The sequence below is a fragment of the Callithrix jacchus genome, chromosome 8, assembly GCF_049354715.1.
Source record: "Callithrix jacchus isolate 240 chromosome 8, calJac240_pri, whole genome shotgun sequence".
Classification (NCBI taxonomy): domain Eukaryota; kingdom Metazoa; phylum Chordata; class Mammalia; order Primates; family Cebidae; genus Callithrix; species Callithrix jacchus.
This window is the reverse complement of record NC_133509.1, coordinates 44,023,846-44,043,365: the sequence shown is the minus strand read 5'-3', so window position 1 is coordinate 44,043,365 and position 19,520 is coordinate 44,023,846. Positions and strand designations below refer to the sequence as shown.

The window sequence follows — 19,520 nt, the reverse complement described above, 5'->3', positions numbered from 1 at the left end:
CTTGACCTCAGATGATCCACCTACCTCGGCCTCCCAAAGTGCTGGGATTACAGGCATGAGCCACCATGCCCTGTGCGCTTTCCAGGTCTTGTAAGCACTTACAAGTGAGTGCTTCATTCTGAGTGAGATGGACACCATTGGAAGACTCAGGGCAGAGTGACATATGACCTGACTGATGCTTTAACAGCTCGTTTGGCTGCTGTGCTGAGAGGATGGTGTGGACTATGGAGCAAGGGCAAACACAGGTAGACCAGACTGGGCTTGGTTACTGAAGTTTTTATACTGGGAATGTGTGTGAAAGATGAAGTACATGCAAATATTAATAAGTGGTGGTCTTAGGGTTAGCTATGAGCGATTTTATTTATATTTTTCTCTATTTTATAAAAAATGAGTGACATATTAGGCTCTTTGATTAGGAGGATATATTTGCATATTAAGTACAGTATTATCAGTGCAGTTACTAAATCTGAAAGACTTGCTGTTAGACTAAATGTTCATAATCTGTCTATTGGAATACAATGAAGCATCAGCAATTTCAAATAAATGACCTAAGTTAACTAGAAAAAGAGAATTAACGAATAAAACATTTTACATAATGCAATTAAAGTAACTAGAATTGAACCAGACTATATTAACAATAGAAAATGTAAATAATTATTATTAAAACAGTCTAGTGGCTTATTAATACTACTGTTAGTTTCCTCTTGGAGTAGAGTTTTGTAAATTACTGTTTTGAAGTCTCAAACTCTTGTTTTAAGTAATTGCATTTAGATAGTGGTTTTAACAGAACACTCTATAATTGGCCTTGTTCTTTCCTTCATCTGTTTTCTTTTTGCCTGAGTCACTTTCTGCCAGCCCTACCTCCTTAGTAAATTTCAGTTTATCCTTCAGAGCTTAGCTTAACTACAAAAAGAGCCTTTTCCAAGTCCTTTAAGTCTTTGATCACTCTTCCACTCAGTTCCATTTTTTTTGTTGTTGTTGTTTGAGACAGGGTCTCACTATCGTACGGAGACTGAAGCTCAGTGTTGCAATCAAGGCTTACTGAAGCCTTGAACTCCTTGGCCGAATGGGAAACAATCCTCCCATTCAGACTCCCAAGCAGCTGGTACTACAGGTGCATGCCACCATGCCCAGCTAATTTTTAAATCTTTTTGTAGAAACAAGGTCTCACTATTGCCCATGGTAGTCTCAAACCCATCAGCCCAAGCAGTCCCCCTGTCTTGACCTCCCAAAGTGTGAGGATTACAGGCATGAGCTACCACACCTGGAATTCACCGTCAGTTCTGATTCTTGTTACCATACATGACAGTTGTAAAAAAATAATTATTTGTATAATTTGTACAGTTATTTAGATTTTTTGTTAGATTATCAGTACCATAAGGATGTATTTTATTTCTTTCCTCTCTTGTTCTTACCCTTTTCCCCTCCTCTTTTTATCTTTTTTTCTCAGTCTCCCACTTCTCCCATCATAAAAGAAGTTTTTAATGTAATTTATAAAAATATTATGTCTGCTTTTCTTACATTTAGAATCTGAGAAGTTAGCAGCTTTTTATTTCTTTATCAGGTTGTTTCAAAGTTTGATTCCCTTATAGTTGTTTACCCAGTGCAGAATGGATACATGTATGAATGAATGAGTTAATTTAGTTCTTTTTTCCTCCAGCTCTGCTTCTGAAATTAAGTACACAGTTTGGGCTTCCTGAAAATAATCAGAGTTTCTTATTTAACAGTCTCCCTGAACTGATTTCCCCTAGGGTGTATTGCATCTGTTTGTCACTCTTCCCAAAGATACTTCTTGCTTTTAGTCCTTCTGTGGGTGACTTCCCTCTGGATAACTAGTGTATTCTTGTTAAATACCTACACTTGTATTTCCTCTTAATCTTTTGGTTAATCACTAATTCCCCACCTTTCCTGATAGTCACTACATTAGGTATGCTCTTTACGTGGTCCCAAAATACCCGCATTGGTGTATTATTACATCTACTTTAAAGCTTATATTTAATAAATATGGATCCCATTTTTATCTAGTCTAAAGACACAAGACAATATCCAATATGGTGAAAGGAAGTATTTCCTCAACACATATATAGCACAGAGTGTTTGTAGTGGAAAATTCAGAACCTCCTACTTTGTCTCCCTGTCTTTTGATGTTCCTTGAATTTTTCTCCATCTCCTTTTTGTTTTCTTGTCTTTCCTCTCTTGTTCTTACCTTTTTCCCTCCTCTTTTTATCTTTTTTCTCAGTCTCCCACTTCTTCTCCCCTCATAAAAGAAATTTTTAATGTAATTTATAAAAATATTATGTCTGCTTTTCTTACATTTAGAATCTGAGAAGTTAGCAGCTTTTTTTCTTTATCAGGTTGTTTCAAAGTTAGGTTGTTTAAGAAAATATGTGATTAGCCTTTGATATGAAAACATTATTACAAAATTATTTAATAATGTCCTGTAGAAAAGGTGTGAGTCAGCAAGCAGGTTTACAGAAGGAAAGGTTTATGCTAGACTGTTTGCTTGCTTCTAGTCTCTAGATATAAAGATACCAAATTTCAACCTTTTGCAGGCACCTGTTGAAGGCAGAGAGGAATTAAGCTAGAAAAACAGTTCGGGATTTCAAACTTCTAATGTGAAATGTTTTGAAATATCTACATTTTGAGCCTTTTTGGATAGAAGCATGATTTATATCTTGCTTTAGATAATAGAATAAAATTTCTATAATTGTTTAAAATCAGTTTTTAAGTAAGTCGGAGTGCATATTCCAGCATTGGCAGTGCAATATGAACAGTGGAGAGGTTGCTCAGACAGCTGCTCTCCTTGATGAAGACAGTGACCCGTGAGGGACTGTAACTGAAACTCAGCAGGAGAAATCCAGTTTTATAGGAAATTGTTTTGGGATGTCAGTTGTCCAGTGTTGGTTACTTGTTTATATAGCTGAGGTTACATGTGTTAATCTTTGCTTGACTTAAAAGAGATAAATGGGCTCTGGAGTAATTGTGGTAGATTAAAAAAATGAAACAACTATATTTTGGACCTGCATATTTTGTCTGTTTTGGACAAGTGTTCATCCCTTGAGTTCCAAATGTAAAAATGTTACATTCAGTAATTGTGAAATCTTGTTATTGCCATTCTTGTTCTTTTTTATTTAGAATCATAATCAAGTAGTATTTTGTTATAATACTAATAGAAATCAATGATAAAGGAAGCATTAACAAATCAGCAGGAGGATTATTTAAGAAATAGTATTAGTGCAGTTGGATAGCTGTTTGGCAGAGGGGGAGAATAAATTAACCTCAACTCGTAACAGTCGTCAACAGAATTCCAGGTGAATACATAGTTAAATGAAAAAAGAAGTTGGATGATTTTCAAAAAGAACAAATAGAAATAAACTTCTGATGGAATGAAAGATTTTCTCTATTAATTAGAAGAAGACATCTCAGAACAAACAAGTAAAAATAGATGTTACCACTTAAAATAACCCCCCCCAAAAAAAGTATGTTTTTTTCACTCATACTGAATCCATGTTAAAAGACAGGACAGAGGAAAATGTGAATGGTTACGTAGTCATTAATTAATAAATACTTCTGTTAAAATATTAGTGGGGTAAAAAAAATGTATAGTTATGCAGTTGGACACAGAGAGCTTGACATACACATACACACACAAACACATACACTCCTAATCTTAACAAAAGAGAGTGGAAGAAAAACATACCAAAAAATGTTGCTTTTTGGTAATGTTTTGGGAGTAGTGAGATAGTTTTCAAAATATTTATTTTCTTTTAATGTGTTTTTTAGCCTTTTTGAGATGAACCATTTACATTAAAATATTTATTTTAAAATTGCTTGCTTATAGAATTCAGATACATAACAATTTCTTTCCAACTTGAGTTTTCGGCTTATCTTCTCTATCCTTCTTTCTCTTACACACAATTCCCTTATCAGGACTGGCACAGTTCATTTTATAAAATTTTATAAAAATTTTAATATGAATGCCCTCAACTTGCTCCATTTTACTACATGGCTCACCACATCTTATTTACATTATGTCCAGCTGCATCACACATTTATGTTATTTGCCTAGCTTTGAAGAATATCTTTGCTTTGGGACTGTTGTCTGATAGTTATGGAGGGAGTACTTGCTGTCTGTCTTGCAGTCTTCCATCTCTTTCCTTAGCTTTGGTTGTACCCTTTAGCAGTAATGCTTCTCTTTTCCCTCTGTGTATTGAAGCTTTCAAGACCATGATAAATGATACCTCAGTTTACTTTATACTTTTGATTGTTTTTTTTAACCACATTTAACCTTGTACTTCTGTTATAACATTTGTCACAGTTTGCATGTACCACATTTTAAACTCTGTATGTCTTCCTTTTCCAGTAGATATTGGCCCCTGATGGGCAACAACTATATGTTACTCATTTTTTTATCTCCCACTATGATGTGTAACAAATATTTATGGTCTTAAGTTGATTTAAATAATAGCTTGTTGCAGTTTAAATCACTAGTCAGAAAGGGGTTTTAATCCATTTTTACCCATAACACGTTTCTTCTTGTTTAATGTGTAATCTTAATGCACTGTATTTTACTTTTAAAAAGGACATTTGTTTTTTACATATTAAATGCAGACTAGGTGTGGTGGCTCACACCTGTAATCCAAGCACTTTGGGGAGGCTGAGATGGGCAGATTGGTTGACTCCATGAGTTCATGACCCACCTGGGCAGCATGATGAAATCTCATCTCTACCACAAATAAAATAACCGTTAGCCAGGTGTGGTGGTATGTGCCTGTAGTCCCAGCTACTCAGGAGGCCGAGGTGGGAGGATCACCTGAAACTGGGAGGTTGAGGCTGCAGTGAACCATGATCATGCTACTGCATTCCAGCCTTGGTGACAGAGTGATCTTTTTCTCAAAACTTATAGACACACACAGCAAAAGCATACTCATTACAGAAAAAAATTTAAAGCATAAAAGAATGTTTTCACCATCTACATGTTTCTTTTATTTTGTTCTTTACATAGTTGTTTGTTTTGTAAACCATGTATATTTTTTCTTTATATAATTATTCATCCAATAAATGTTAATTAAGGACTGATTATCAGGCAGTTATTGTTAGAACTCTAGGGCTGTAGCAGTAAACAAAGTAGTCAAAAATACTTGATTTTTAAGTTTATATTGTAGTAGAGAGGGACAAAACAAACAAGTAAAAAATATATATACTCTGTGATATGATAGTAAATTTTCTGAAGAAAAGCAGAATAGGGAGTGTGCATGTAAGGAAGAGGATTAAAGTTTTAAATAGGTCCGTTGATCAGGAGATCACCAGCAGGGTAACATTTGAATAAAGACCTGAATTATGTAGTGATCCAGATGAGTATCTGAAGACAAAGCATTTATTTATAGTAGTGGAGCCTAAATGTTCAACAAAAAAATAATGTTTATTATCATTTTTAAATTACTGCCAAGATTTTACCATATAGCTATAAAAATACTTTGTTATTTATATATAATGTCTTGAGAAAATGCCTACCATTCAATGTTAAATGGGAAAAGGGAAATATAAAACTAATTTTATCCTAATTTTAAAAAAGATTTTATATACATACATGTACAAATAATGTAAGCAGAAGAAAATATGCCCCAAGTAAACAGATGGTCTTTGTAGGGCTTGGTTTTTTAATTTCTTGAAAATTGTTTATTTTTTTCAGTTTTCTTGATGAGTATATATTAAACTTTAAAAGTATATAAAAATTAATTTTGATACATTTTAACTTCCAGGTCTGGCCTTAATGGGGTAATGGGTGTTAAACTTACCGTCCCTCCATGATCAACTGTAAAAGTAGATAAAAGCTATGAAGCAACTGGGTTTTATTTGGCATTAGATAGTCAACCATAGGGCTATGATCCTTAGGAGAAGGGGAACCAAATAGGTAAGCTCACACTGGCTATTTAAACTGTAGCTAAGGGAAATAAAGCTCAAATACAGACTAGAGGTTTAGTAGGATAGAGGAAACAGTGATTGGAGGGCATGGCTGCTGAAGCAGTTGGATTTGTAAGGCTTCTACTGGAAGGAAGAGAATTGCTTAGGGAAGAAGCATCAGAAACCTTTACAGGGATCACCCTCATTCTTTAGCTGAATGCTGAACTCCACATGTGCAGGGGCCAGTCTCTTCTAAGAACAGCTTTTGGGGTCTGTAGTCAAGAGGAGGTTCTGGAGATGATGCAGTGCCAAGAGACAGAATTTCAAACAGCCAGATTGGAGAGATCTTGCTGAGCACCTTGGGCATTCATTAAGACTTCAGGAAGTCTAGACCATAAAGACTAGGGCTACTTTACCCATAGAGTAAGAGCTTTTGTAGTTCATTTCTAGCAAAGTGTAAAGCTAACCTTCAAAAATATCAGGTTAAACTGCCAGTAAATCACTTGATGCCAAAACAAAACACACTTTAAGAGAATTTCAGATGTTCTACAGCATAGTACCCACAATAACCAGCTATATAAAAAATTACTAAAGAAATGAAGAAGCAGGGAACTGTAGGGAAAAAGAAAATAGAAAAGGACCCAGAGATGACAGTGGCATGGAATTAGCAGCCAGCTATTTTATATTTTCTCTGGTAAATGTGCTCAAAGATTTCAAGAAAAAGATGGACACTATCAACGCACAGATAGGGAATCTCAGCCAAAGTAGAGCTCTAAATGAGAATCAGATGGAAAACCTAGAACAAAAAATATAATATCTGAAATAAAAAATTCATTGAATATGCTAAATGGCAGATTGGAAACTACAAAAGAAAAATTCACTGAAGTTAACCACAGAAAAAGGAGAGAAGAAAGAAATGAACAAGCCTCTGTGACTCATGGGCCAATATTAAGTGGTGGAACATAGTGTAAGTGGAGTCCCAGAAGACGAGATACTGGAGCAGAAAAAGAATTTGTAGATACAATTATTTAAAGATTTATAAATTTGAAGAAAACCCACAGACCAATGGAGGTCAACAAATACCAAGCACAATAAACACAAAAGAAATTATAGTAGCACAATTAGTACAATTACTTAAAACAATAAAGAGAACATCTTAAAGACAGTTAGAGGGGGTGGGAATGGGGAAGACACATGATATATACATAGGGAAATAATAACTGTAAGACTGACTTCTCATCAGAAATAATGAAGGCTGGAAAGCAATGGAATGTCCCCTTTAAAATGCTGAAAGAAAAAATTGTCAATCTGGAAATTTAAATTGAACAAAAATATCTTTCTGAAATGTAAACAAAATAGACATCTTCAGATGACCAAAAGCTAAACAAATTTATCACCATCAGACTTTCACTGTAAATAATGCTAAAATAAGTCCTTCAGGCTCAAGAAAACTGATACCAGTCAGAACCTCAGATCTAAATGAAGGGGTGAAGAGAACCAGAATTGATCTCTCTATAGGATAATACAAATGATGACTTAAGTGTTTATTTTCTGTGAAAGACAATTGTTGGTTTAAAGCAAAATGTTAACATTGTTTATATCATGTAGAAGTAAAAGATCCTGAAACAGCACAGAGAACAGTAGTAAGATAGATTGAATTCCACTGTTGTAAGATGATGAACTTCAAATATTCAGTGAAGGTAGACTGTTATAGATTAAGGATATATATTGTAATCCCTTGAGCAATTGCCAAACAAAGCGGTACAGGTAAAAAGCCAATAGAGGTGATAAAATGGAATACTACAAAATACCAAATGAATAAAAAAGACAGGAAAGGAGGAATAGTGGAACAAAGAACAGAATGACAGATTTAAAAACAAGACAGTAAACTTAATCAAATTAATAATTTAAATTTAAATGGGTTAAACATTATGGTTATGAGTCAGAGATTTTCAGACTAGATAAAAGAGCAGGAGGTACTCCATGTTTGGATCCCCTTCCATGACACTCCCTTCAGGGAAGCCTCTCTTCTCCTCCTAAACTCTCTATTTTCTTCTACTCAGTGTGGAAGCTGCTTTCCTCTCCTGCATTCCAGCTCTCTGGATTCTCTCCCTCAGTGTGAGAGTTAGCAGTTTCTTTCTCTCTCCTCCTGTTTTTCTCTCTCTGTCTAAATAAAAAAAAAAGCAGGATCCAATTATATACCGTCTACAAGAGATATACTTTAAAGTGTGTATTATATTTAAATATAAAGATTTAGAATAAATATAACCTAAAAATACAGCTTACCAGGGAAGTGAAACATTTGTACAAGAAGAATTACAAAACACTGCTGAAGGAAACCATAAATGACACAAACAAATGGGAAAACACATTCCATGCTAATGTTTAGGAAGAATTAATGTTTTTTAAATGGCCATACTGCCCAAGGCAATTTACAGATTCAGTGCTATTTGTATCAAACTACCAATGACATTCTTCACAGAATTGGAAAAAACTTAAAATTTTACCAAAAAAGAGCCTGAATAGCCAAGGCAGTCCTAAGCAAAAATAACAAAGCTGGAGGTACCACATTAACCTGACTTCAAACTATTATATAATACAAGGCTATAGTAACCAAACAGCATGGTACTGGGACAGAAACACACACATAGACCAGTGGAATAGAATAGATAGCCCAGAAATAAAGCCGTACACCTAAAACCATCTGATCTTTGACAAAGTCTACAAAAATAAGCAATGGGAAAAGGACTCTTTATTCAATAAATGTTGCTGGGATAGCTGGCTAGCCGTATGTAGAAAATTTAAACTGGACCCATTTTCTTATATACAAAAATCAACTCAAGATGCAATAAAAACTTAAGTGTAAAACCTGAAACTATAAAAATCCTGGAGGATTACCTAGGAAATACCATTCTGGTCATAGGACACAGGAAAGGAAAGACTATGACAGAGGCCAAAAGCACTTGAAACAAAAACTGACAAATGGGATTTAATTAAACTAAAGAGCTTCTGCACAGCAGAAGAAACTATCCACAGTAAACAGCTTATAGAATAGGAGAAAATATCTGCAAACTATGCATCTGGCAAAGGTCTATTACCCAGAATCTATAAGGAACATAAGAAAAAAGCAACCCCATTTGGCTGGGTTCGGTGTTTCACATCTGTAATCCCAAACTTTGAGAGGCTGAGGCAGGTGGATCACCTGATGTCAAGAGTTTGAGACCAGCCTAGCCAACATGATGAAATCTCATCTCTACTAAAAATACAAAAGATTAGCTGGGCGAGGTGGCAGGCTTCTGTAATCCTAGCTACTCAGAAGGCCAAGGCCGGAGAATTGCTTGAACCTGGGAGGCAGAGGTTGCAGTGAGCCGAGATCACACCACTGCACTCCAGTCTGGGCAACAAGACCAAAACTCTGTCTCAAAAAAAAAAAAAAAAAAAAAAATTTAAAAAAGTTGGTTATGAACAGATGCTTGTTAAAAGAAGACATTCGCATGGCCAAGAAGCATATGAAAAAATGTTGAACATCCCTAATTGTTAGAGAAATGCAAATCAAAACCATCCAGTCAGAATGGCTGTTACTAAAAAGTCAAAAAATAGAAGATTATGATTCCTGGTAAGGGAACAACAACAACAAAAAGATGCTGGTGAGGCTGTCAAGAAAAGGGAATGCTTATATACTGCTGGTGGGAATATAAATTAGTCCAGTCACCATGGAAAGCATTTTGGAGATTCCTCAAAGAACTGAAAACAACTACCATATGACTTAGCAATCCCATTATTGGTTATATACCCAAACAAATATCAATCTTTCTACCCCAAAGATACATGTACATGCATATTTTCACTGTAGTACTATCTACAATAGCAAAGACATTGAATCAACCTAAATGCCCATCCATGGTAGACTGGATAAAGAAAATGCGGTAAACATACACTATGGAATACTATACAGCCATAAAAAAGAATGATATATCCTTTACAGCGACATGGATGTAGTTTGCATTATCCTATGCAAACTAATGCAGGAAGAGAAAATTAAATACTGCATGTTCTCATTTATAAGTGGAAGCTAAACACTTAGAATACATGGACTCACAGAAGAAAACAATAGACACCGGGTCCTACTTGAGGGTGGAGGGTAAGGGTTAAAAAAGCTGCCTATCAGATACTATGCTTATTAGCCGGATAATAGTAATCTATATACAAAATCCCTGTGACATAGCAATTTACCTGTATAACAGACCTGCACATGAACTCCTGAATCTAAAAGTTAAAAAAGATTTAGAATAAATATATAAGGATGGAAAAAGATGTACTAAGCAAACAGTAACCATTAGAAAGGTGGAGTGGCTCTATAAATACCAGACAAAATAGTCTTCAGGAAAATATTATTACCAGTGATAAAGTGGATATTTCATAATAGTAAAAGTACCTACCAGACATCAGACATAAAATAGTATATATTTATGTATACCTAGTGATGGAGTCAATTTATATGAAGCAAAAACAGATTTAAATAAAGGGACAAGTAAAAGTTAATTTTGTTACTTAACAACTAAGATTATTACATTTTAACTTTTTAAATAAACCTCAGAAGGTATTAATGTTTGTATGTTGCCAGTTTTTTTCTCCCATTGTCATCCTGCTCACTAGATTTTTATCTAATTTGATTCCTTCACTCATTTCCATTTGTTTATTTACTGTTGTAATATATATTCTCTAATTGTGCAGTTTAATCTTTCTGTTATCCGATATTGGTGTGTAGTGGGAATTTTAGGTTTGCAATAAGTCAGACACAGATTTGAGTCCTGGTTTCATTTCTAGATTATATTTGTACCTCATTTTGCAAGCAATGTTTATAAAGCACAATGTATTGAGTACTCAACACATGATATCATTTTTATTTGTGAGAGTTTTGTTCTATTTGTTTTACTATTTTCTGGTTTGCTTAGTTTGGATGGAGGTGATTATTGCTGCCTTTGTTGCTCACTACACATGCTATTAAAGTTGGTTTTCCACTTTTCCTTATTGAATAAATACTCCCATGCCTCTTCACCTCTAAAGGCCTAGATGCCATACAGCAAGCAGTTCCTCTGTATCTGTGGGGAGTTGGTTCCAGGACCCCCATAGATAACAAAACCAGAGATGCTCAAATTCATTATGTAAAATGATGTAGTATTTGCATGTAACTACATGCATTCTCCTGTATACTTTAAATCATTTCTAGGCTGGCGCAGTGGCTCACACCTGTAATCCTAGCACTTTGGGAGGCCGGAGTGGACAGATCACTTGAGGTCAGGAGTGATCAATGTAGTGAAACCCCATCTCTACTAAAAATACAAAAAATTAGCTGGGTGTGGTGGCAGGCGCCTGTAGTCCCAGCTATTTGGGAGGCTAAGGCAGGAGAATCACTTGAATTCAGGAGGCGGAGGTTGCAGTGAGCCGAGTTCACGCCACTGAACTCCAGCCTGGGTGACAGAGCAAGACTCGGTCTCAAAAAAAAAAATCACTTTTAGATTACTTGTAATACCTAATACAATGTAAATGCTATGTAAATCATTTTTATATTATGTTGTTAGGGAATGATGATCCAAAAAATGCTTGTGTATGTTCAGCATGGTCACAACCATCTTTTTTTTTTCCCTGAGTATTTTCAATTTGTGGTTGGTTGAATCCATGGATACAGAACTTGTGGATACAGAACTTGTAGTTACAGAAAGTTGACTGTATATCCATACACCATGCTCACTGGGTTTTTCTCCCAGGTGGAGAACTAATAAAAAAGATAAAACATGACAGATTGGTTTGATTGAGTAAAGGAATATGGATCACTGTCATTTTATGAGTTTTTTATAGCATTTATGCTCAATATGTTGCTACTGAATAACAGCTATGCATGTCATTAAAACTGTTCAATTAAAGCTGTAATTAACTAAATTGTATATATTTAGTTATACAAATATACTTCAACTAATTGAAGTGTGATTACACTTCAACTAATGTGTAATCACACTTCATAATTAGTACTCAAGTTGTATGGACACTGACTCGCAAGTTAAAACATTGAGTGGAAAAGATGTCCATGTATTATGAAGAATACATTATGTGTATGTTTTAGAATGGTATCTGCATTTCTTTATGACATCAAGAGAAAGCAGTCACACAAATTCAGAGTATGTGACATTCTCAAGACAACTGTCCGGGACTCTTCAGAAAGGGAATGTCGTAGTTTGTTTTTTTTTTTTTTTTTTTTTTAAAACATGTAACAGAGGATCCAAGATGGCCGACCACTAACAGCTCAGGATTGTAGCTCCCAGTGAAAGCTCAGAGAACAAGATGACGCCACATCTTTAGACGAATTTTCGTCACTCACCGATTAGCCGATTCCCAGTGGAGGAGCCCCACGGGTCGCCAGAGCGACTCTTGTGGCTGCCGCAGTGGTTTTGCCGGCGTCTCGGCGCAGCAGCTCTTCATGCAGAGCCAACAGGACTGCTTCCCCTACTGACCGGCGTTTGGAGCTCTGGGAAGTCAGAGCCGCTTGTTGTGGACTCAAGAGGGAAGCCAGACCAGAGTTTCCTGGGCAGAAGAGCACCATCAGTCTTATCGCTGCTATTTAGGCCGCCACAGTGGGTTGCTCGGATCCCAGCACTGGGAATCAATAAGTTGGACGTCGACTCAGAAACCTAATTAGAAAGGCGGTTCATCTACAATGAAGGGAAAAAAACAGCCTAAGAAGGCCGAGTATACTCAAAATCAGAACCCATCAGCAACGGAACAAGCCCTGATGGAAAAGGACTCATCAGCAACCGAACAAGCCCTGATGGAAAAGGACTGTGTTCCATTATCTGAAGTAGGCTTTAAAAGGTGGATGATAAGAAACTTCTGGGAGTTAAAGGAACTTGTTCTAACCCAATGTAAAGAAACTAAGAACTTGGAAAAAAGGTTAGATGAAATGTTGAAAAGAATAGACAATATAGAGAGGAATACAAATGAACTTATGGAGTTGAAAAATACAACACTTAGTGAAATATGTACAAGCTTAAACAGCCGAATGGATCAAGCAGAAGAAAGGGTATCAGAGGTCGAAGATCAACTTAATGAAACAAAACGACAAGACAAGAATAGAGAAAAAAGGATAAAAAGGAATGAACAAAGTCTCCAAGCAATATGGGACTATGTGAAAAGACCTAATAAATGCTTGATTGGTGTACCTGAATGTGACGAAGAGAATGAATTCAAGCTGGAAAATACTCTCCAGGACATTATCCAGGAAAATTTTCCTAATTTAGCAAAGCAGAACACTATTCAACCTCAGGCAATACAGAGAACACCACAAAGATATTCCTCAAGAAGACCAACCCCAAGGCACATAATCGTTAGATTCACCAAGATCGAAACGAAGGAGAAAATATTAAGGGCAGCCAGAGAGAAAGATCAAGTTACCCATAAAGGTAAGCCTATTAGGCTTACAGCAGATCTCTCAAAGGAAACCCTACAAGCTAGAAGAGAGTGGGGAGTGGGGGCCAATATTCAATATACTTAATCAACAGAACTTTCAGCCCAGAATTTCATATCCTGCCAATTTAAGCTTTACATTTGAAGGAAAAATAAAATCTTTTAGGAACAAGCAAGTACTCAGAGATTTTATTACCACCAGGCCTGCTTTACAAGATCTTCTAAAAGAAGCATTATACACAGAAAGGAACAACCAGTATGACCCTTTCTAAAAATACACCAAAAAGTAAAGAGCATTAACATAAAGAAGAATTTTTATCAACGAAAGGACAAAATAGCCAGTTAATATCAAAGGGCAGCAACCCTAAATTTAAATCGACAGAATCTCCCAATCGAAAGATACAGACAAAATCTAACGGTATATCCAAAGATATACATAGACTCAAAATAAAGGGTTGGAAAAAAAAAAAAAGTACCAACCAAATGGAGAGCAAAAATAAATAAATAAAAAGCAGGAGTTGCAATTTTCACATTTGACAAAATAGATTTCAAAGCTACAAGGATACAAGGGTAAAAGGATTAATGTAATAATAAGAGATCTTAACACCCAGATACATAAGACCCATAATGAGATTTAGATTCAATGAGACAGAAAATTGATAACGATATCCGGGACTGGAACTAAGATCCAGAACAAATAAACTCAATAGAGCTCTCCATTTTAAACACACAAAATATACATTATCCACAAAATCTAACGATATATCTAAAGATATACAAAGACTCAAAACAAGGGGATGGAAAAAAAACAACCAAATGGAGAGCAAAAATAAATAAATAAAAAGCAGGAGTTGCAATTCTCACACTTAATAAAATAGATTTCAAAGCTACAAGGATGCAAGGGTAAAAGGATTAATGTAACAATAAGAGATCTTAACACCCAGATACATAAGACACATAATGAGATTTAGATTCAACGAGACAACAAATTGATAACGATATCCAGGACTTGAACTCAGAGCCAGAACAAATAAACACAATAGAGGTCTCCATTTTAAACACATAAAATATGCATTAACCACTTTAAACACTCAAAATATTGATCGGCCATTATTGAAACCCATTTTAGGAATGAAGTAATATTCCTTTTTCCCTCTTTTTCTTTTTTTCCCCTTCTTTTTCTCTTTTTCCCTCTAAAAAAAAAAAAAAGAAATCTTTCCTTTGCAAAAAAAAAAAAAAAAACATGTAACAGCCACTTACAGTGTTGAACCTAGATTTTATGTGGTTCTAGGGGTGAAAGCTCTGTTAGACATTCTTGAGATAATTAGGGAAAATGTGAATGTGGACTGCATGGTGTATTGTGGAATTATTGTTAATGTTTTTAGATGGCATAATGGAAATTTTGCTTATTGGTAGATACATTTGTCTTATTCTTGGGAGATGGCAGGCATTGTAGTGTGTACAACTATTAAAATACAGCAGAATGAATTATAGTACCTTGTGTGAATATAGAAAGAAAATAAATTTGATAAATAACAGTCAATCTGGGCATATAGTTTTTGGTTGTACTATTCTTTCTAATTTTTATTTTATCTGTTTTTATGATAATAAGTTGGAAAATACCTGAAAATACTTGGCAATTAAAACTAGATCTCCAAAGAAGAAAATCGCTGGAGCCAGGCTTGGTGGTGTGTCCCTATAATTCTTGCTAATCTAGAGGCTGACAGGAGGATCACTTGAGCCCAGGAATTTGAGACCAGACTGGGTGATGTAGTGAGACTCTATCTATATTTGTTAAAAAAGTAGAAATTGTGACAAAAATTAGAAAATATAGAAAATTCTATGATAATGAAAAGATTCCACATCACAACTTGTAGTTGCAGCTAATTGATATTTATAGAAAAATGTGTGCTTTAACTGGCTTGCACTGTGGGGGAAGTTGAAAATTAATGAGGTAAGCTTTCAATTTTAGATGAAAAATGAAAAAAACATTCATACAGTCAAGACAGAACGTTTTTGTCACTGCAAATATTCCTCATAGAATCCTTCTATATCCCTACCAACCTCTTACCTTTCACCCTCAACTGTTGGCAATCACTAATCTGTTACCCCATTTCTAAAACTTTTGTTACCTCAAGAATGCTATGTAGATGGAATCATAAGTAATCTTTGGGATGGGCTTTTATCACTCAGTGTAATTCACTGGGCATTTATCCAGATTGCTCTAGTTATCAGTAATTTATTCCTCTTCATTACTGAATAGTACAAGTTTTTATGTGAGCATAATCTGCATTTCTCTGGGATAAATACCCAAGAGTACAATTGCTTGGTCATATGGTAGTTAGTTGCATGTTTAATTTCTTAAAGAAAAGCAAAACTTTTCCAGAATAACTGTACCATCTTACATTCCCACAGACAATGTCTGAGTGATTCAGTTTTTCAAAATCCTTTGCCAATATTTCATGTTGGCACTCTCTAATAGCTGTTCTTATAGGTATATAGTGATATCTCATTGTGATTGTATTAGTATTTCCCTAATGGCTAATGATGAAATAAATATCTTCTCATGTGTTGTTTACCATTTATACAAACATCTGTACTGTTTGTATATACTCTTTGATGATATATTTTTTCAAGTATTTTGCATATATTCTAATTTAATTGCTTTTTTGCTGTTGAGTTTTGAGAGCATTTTTGACATATTCTAAATGTTAGTCCTTTGTCAGATATACATATGAAATGTTTTTTTACACTGAAGCTTGTCTTTTTAACTTTTCTTAAAGAATAAACTTTATTTCTTAGAGCAGATTCAGAATCACGCCAAAAAGAACCAGAAGATGCAGAATTTCCCATACATTCTCTGCTCTCACACATGTATAGCCTCCCAATTATCAACATCCTATGTTACAGTGGTACAATTGTTAAAACTAGTTTACCTCCATTGATACAGTATTACCCAAAGTCTGTAATTTACATTAAGCTTCACTCCTGGTGTTGTACATTCTATGGGATTAGTCAGTGACATGTCTCCACCATTAAAGTATCATAAAGATTAAGTTCACTGCCCTAAAAATTCTCCGTGCTCTGCCTATACATACTTTTCTCCCTCTAACACTAGGCAACCACTGATCTTTGTACTGTCTCCATAGTTTTGCTTTTTCCCTCACATGTCAATAGTTGTAATCACACAGTATTCGATTCTTTTAAGATTCGATTCTTACACTTAGTGTAATATGCATTTCAGTTTCTTCCATGTCTTTTCATGGCTTATATAGCTAATTTCTTTTTTACAGTGAATAATATTCCATTAGTGGATATACCACTGTTTATCCATTCACCTACCAGTGACATTTGTGTTGCTTTCAAATTTTGACTTTTACAAATAAATCTGCTAAAAACGTGTACTAGTTTTCGTATGAACGTATTTTTTCATCTTTGAGTAAATTTCATGGAGTGCAATTGCTTGGTCATAGAGTAAGAATATTTAGTTTTGTAAGAAACTGCCGAAATGTCTGGTTGATCTACATCCTTGTCAGGATTTGGTGGTGTCAGTGTTTTGGGTTTTGGCTATTTTAATAGATATGCATAATATCTCATTGGTGTTTTATTTTGCAGTTCCCTGATGACACATGATATGGAACATCTTTTTATATGCCTATTTGCCATTTGTATGTCTTTGGTGAAGTCCATCTGTTTACGTCTTTGTCCCATTTTTAATGGGTTTGAGTTATAAGAGTCTCTATTTTGGATAAGTCTTTTATCTGATGTGTCTTTTCTAAATATTTTTTTCTCCTGTAGCTTATTTTATTCTCTTGGGAGTGTCTTCTGCAGAAGAGAAATTTTTTGTTGTAATGAAGTTCAGCTCATCAGTGCTTTCTATTATGGATAGTGCATTTGGTGTTATATCTAAAAAGTCATCACAAAATGCTAGGTCATCTAGTTTTTCTTCTACATTGTGTTCTAGGATAAAGTTTTGCATTTTACATGTAGTTCTGTGATCCATTTGAGTTAATTTTTGTGAGGAATATAAGGTCTGTCTCTAGTGTTGTTTGTTTTGGTTTTGCTTGTGGATATTCAGTTCTAATATTATTTTTTGGAAAGACTGTCTTTGTTTTATCCCCTTTGCCCCTTTGTTAAAGATCAGTTGGCTATATTTCTGTAACTCTTCTGAAAAGGATTGTAGAGGATTGATATACTTTCGTTCTTTTCTAAATGTTTAGTAGAACATACCGGCGAACCCATCTTGACCTTTTGCTTTTGGTTTGGAAAGATTATTAATTATTGATTCAATATCTTGGCACCCATAGTCCTATTCATATTTTCTATTTGTTTCCTAATTTTGCATCTTGTGTCACCCAGGAACTGATTCATTTAATGTATGTTATTACATTTATTGACATAGAGTTGTTTATATAACTCCTTTATTCCTTTAATGCCAGGGGATCTATAGTGATGTCACCTCTTTCATTTCCAGCATTAGTAATTTGTGTGTCCTTTTCTTTTCTAACCCTTCTTTTCCTAGTCTCCTACTATGGAAGTGTAATTTATTTATTTTAGGTCTTTTCAAATATATGCATTCAATGCTATAAATTTCTTTCTAAGTAATGTTTTTGTTGTTTTTCACAAATTTTGACATCTTGCATTTTCATTTTCATCAAAGTATTTTAAGATTTCTCTTGAAATTTCTTCTTTGACCTATGCGATATTTAGAAGTGTATTGTTTAATTTCCATATATTTTGGAATTTTCCAGCTATCTTTGTTTTCAGTTTATAGTTTAATTCCTCTGTGGTCTGAGAGCAGATACTGTATAATTTCTATTTTTAAAAAATTTGTTGGGCTGGGCATGGTGGCTCACATCTGTAATCCCAGCACTTTGGGAGGCCGAGTCAGGAGGATCATGAGGTCAGGAGTTCTAGACCAGCCTGACCAACATGGTGAAAGCCCGTCTCTACTAAAAATAGCAGGATGTGGTGGTACACACCTATAATCCCAGCTACTCAGGAGGCTGAGTAAGGAGAATCACTTGAACTTGGGAGAATCACTTGAACCTGCTGAGGTTGCAGTGAACTGAGATTGTTCCACTGCACTCCAGCCTGGGTGACAGAGTGAGACTCTGTCTCAAAAATAAATAAATAAGTAAATTGTTAAGATGTGTTTTGTGGCCCAGGATATTATCTGTCTTGGTGAATGTTCCTTGTGAGCTTGAGAAGAATATGTGTTTTTTAGATGAAGTGCTTCATAAAAGTCCCTTATATCCTGTTAGTTATGTTGTTGAGTTCAACTATGCCCTTCCTGATTTCATCCCTATTGGATCTGTTAATTTCCGATAGAGGGATGTTATAATAGTCTATTCTGTTTCTTCGTGCAGTTCTTTCTGGTTTTGCCTTACATTTTGAAGTTATATTGTGAGGCTCATAAACATTCAGGATTGTTATGTCTTCTTGGAGCACTCACCTGTTTATCACTATGTATTGCCTCTCTTGCTTTGAAGCCTGCCTTGTCTGAAATTAATATATTAACTTCTACTTTCTTTTGACTAGTGTTAGCATGGCATATCTTTTTTCATACGTATACTTTTAATCTCTATGTATCCTTATATTTAATAAAGTGAGTTTTTGTAGATAACGTATAATTGAGTCTTGTTTCTCACCCACTCTGACAGTCTCTGTCTTTGAATTGGTACATTTAGACCATTGACATTCAAAGTAATTATTGATGTAATAGTTGGATTAATATTTAGCCTATTTGTTATTTTCTATTTGTTGTCCTTGTTCTTTGTTCTTATTTTTGTTTTCCTCTCTCTCTTTTGATTGAGCATTTTATTTGATTATGTTTTCTTTCTCTTATTGGCATACTAATTACTTTTCTTTCTTTTTCATTTTTTAGTGTTTGCCCTAGAGTTTTCAGTATACATTTACAAACTAATCCAGATCCACTTTCAAATAACATTTTACAGCTTATAGGTATTGTGAAAACCTTATAATAAAAAAATAATCCTAATTCCTGCCCCTGGTTTCTTTGTTTGTTTGTTTTTGTTCTTTGAGATGGAGTTTCGCTCTTGTTACCCAGGCTGGAGTGCAATGGCGCTATCTTGGCTCCCCGCAACCTCCGTCTCCTGGGTTCAAGCAATTCTCCTGCCTCAGCCTCCCGAGTAGCT

The 19,520-nt window shown here is 35.0% G+C and overlaps 1 protein-coding gene across 13 annotated transcripts in view; it reads left to right on the top strand.

Moving 5' to 3' along the window:
- The window catches only part of RFX7 (regulatory factor X7), a 166,456-nt gene that overhangs the window by 18,287 nt on the left and 128,649 nt on the right, over positions 1–19,520 (top strand). For 5 of the 13 annotated variants that reach the window (XM_054239679.2, XM_078334272.1, XM_054239682.2 and 2 more), the window contains exon 1: positions 3,262–19,520. This exon is cut by the window's right edge. The exons of the other annotated variants lie outside the window; for them this stretch is intronic. The gene's annotated coding sequence lies outside the window, so the exon portion shown is untranslated. Of the gene's footprint in view, positions 1–3,261 lie in introns of those variants that run through there. 13 annotated transcript variants of the gene reach the window in all.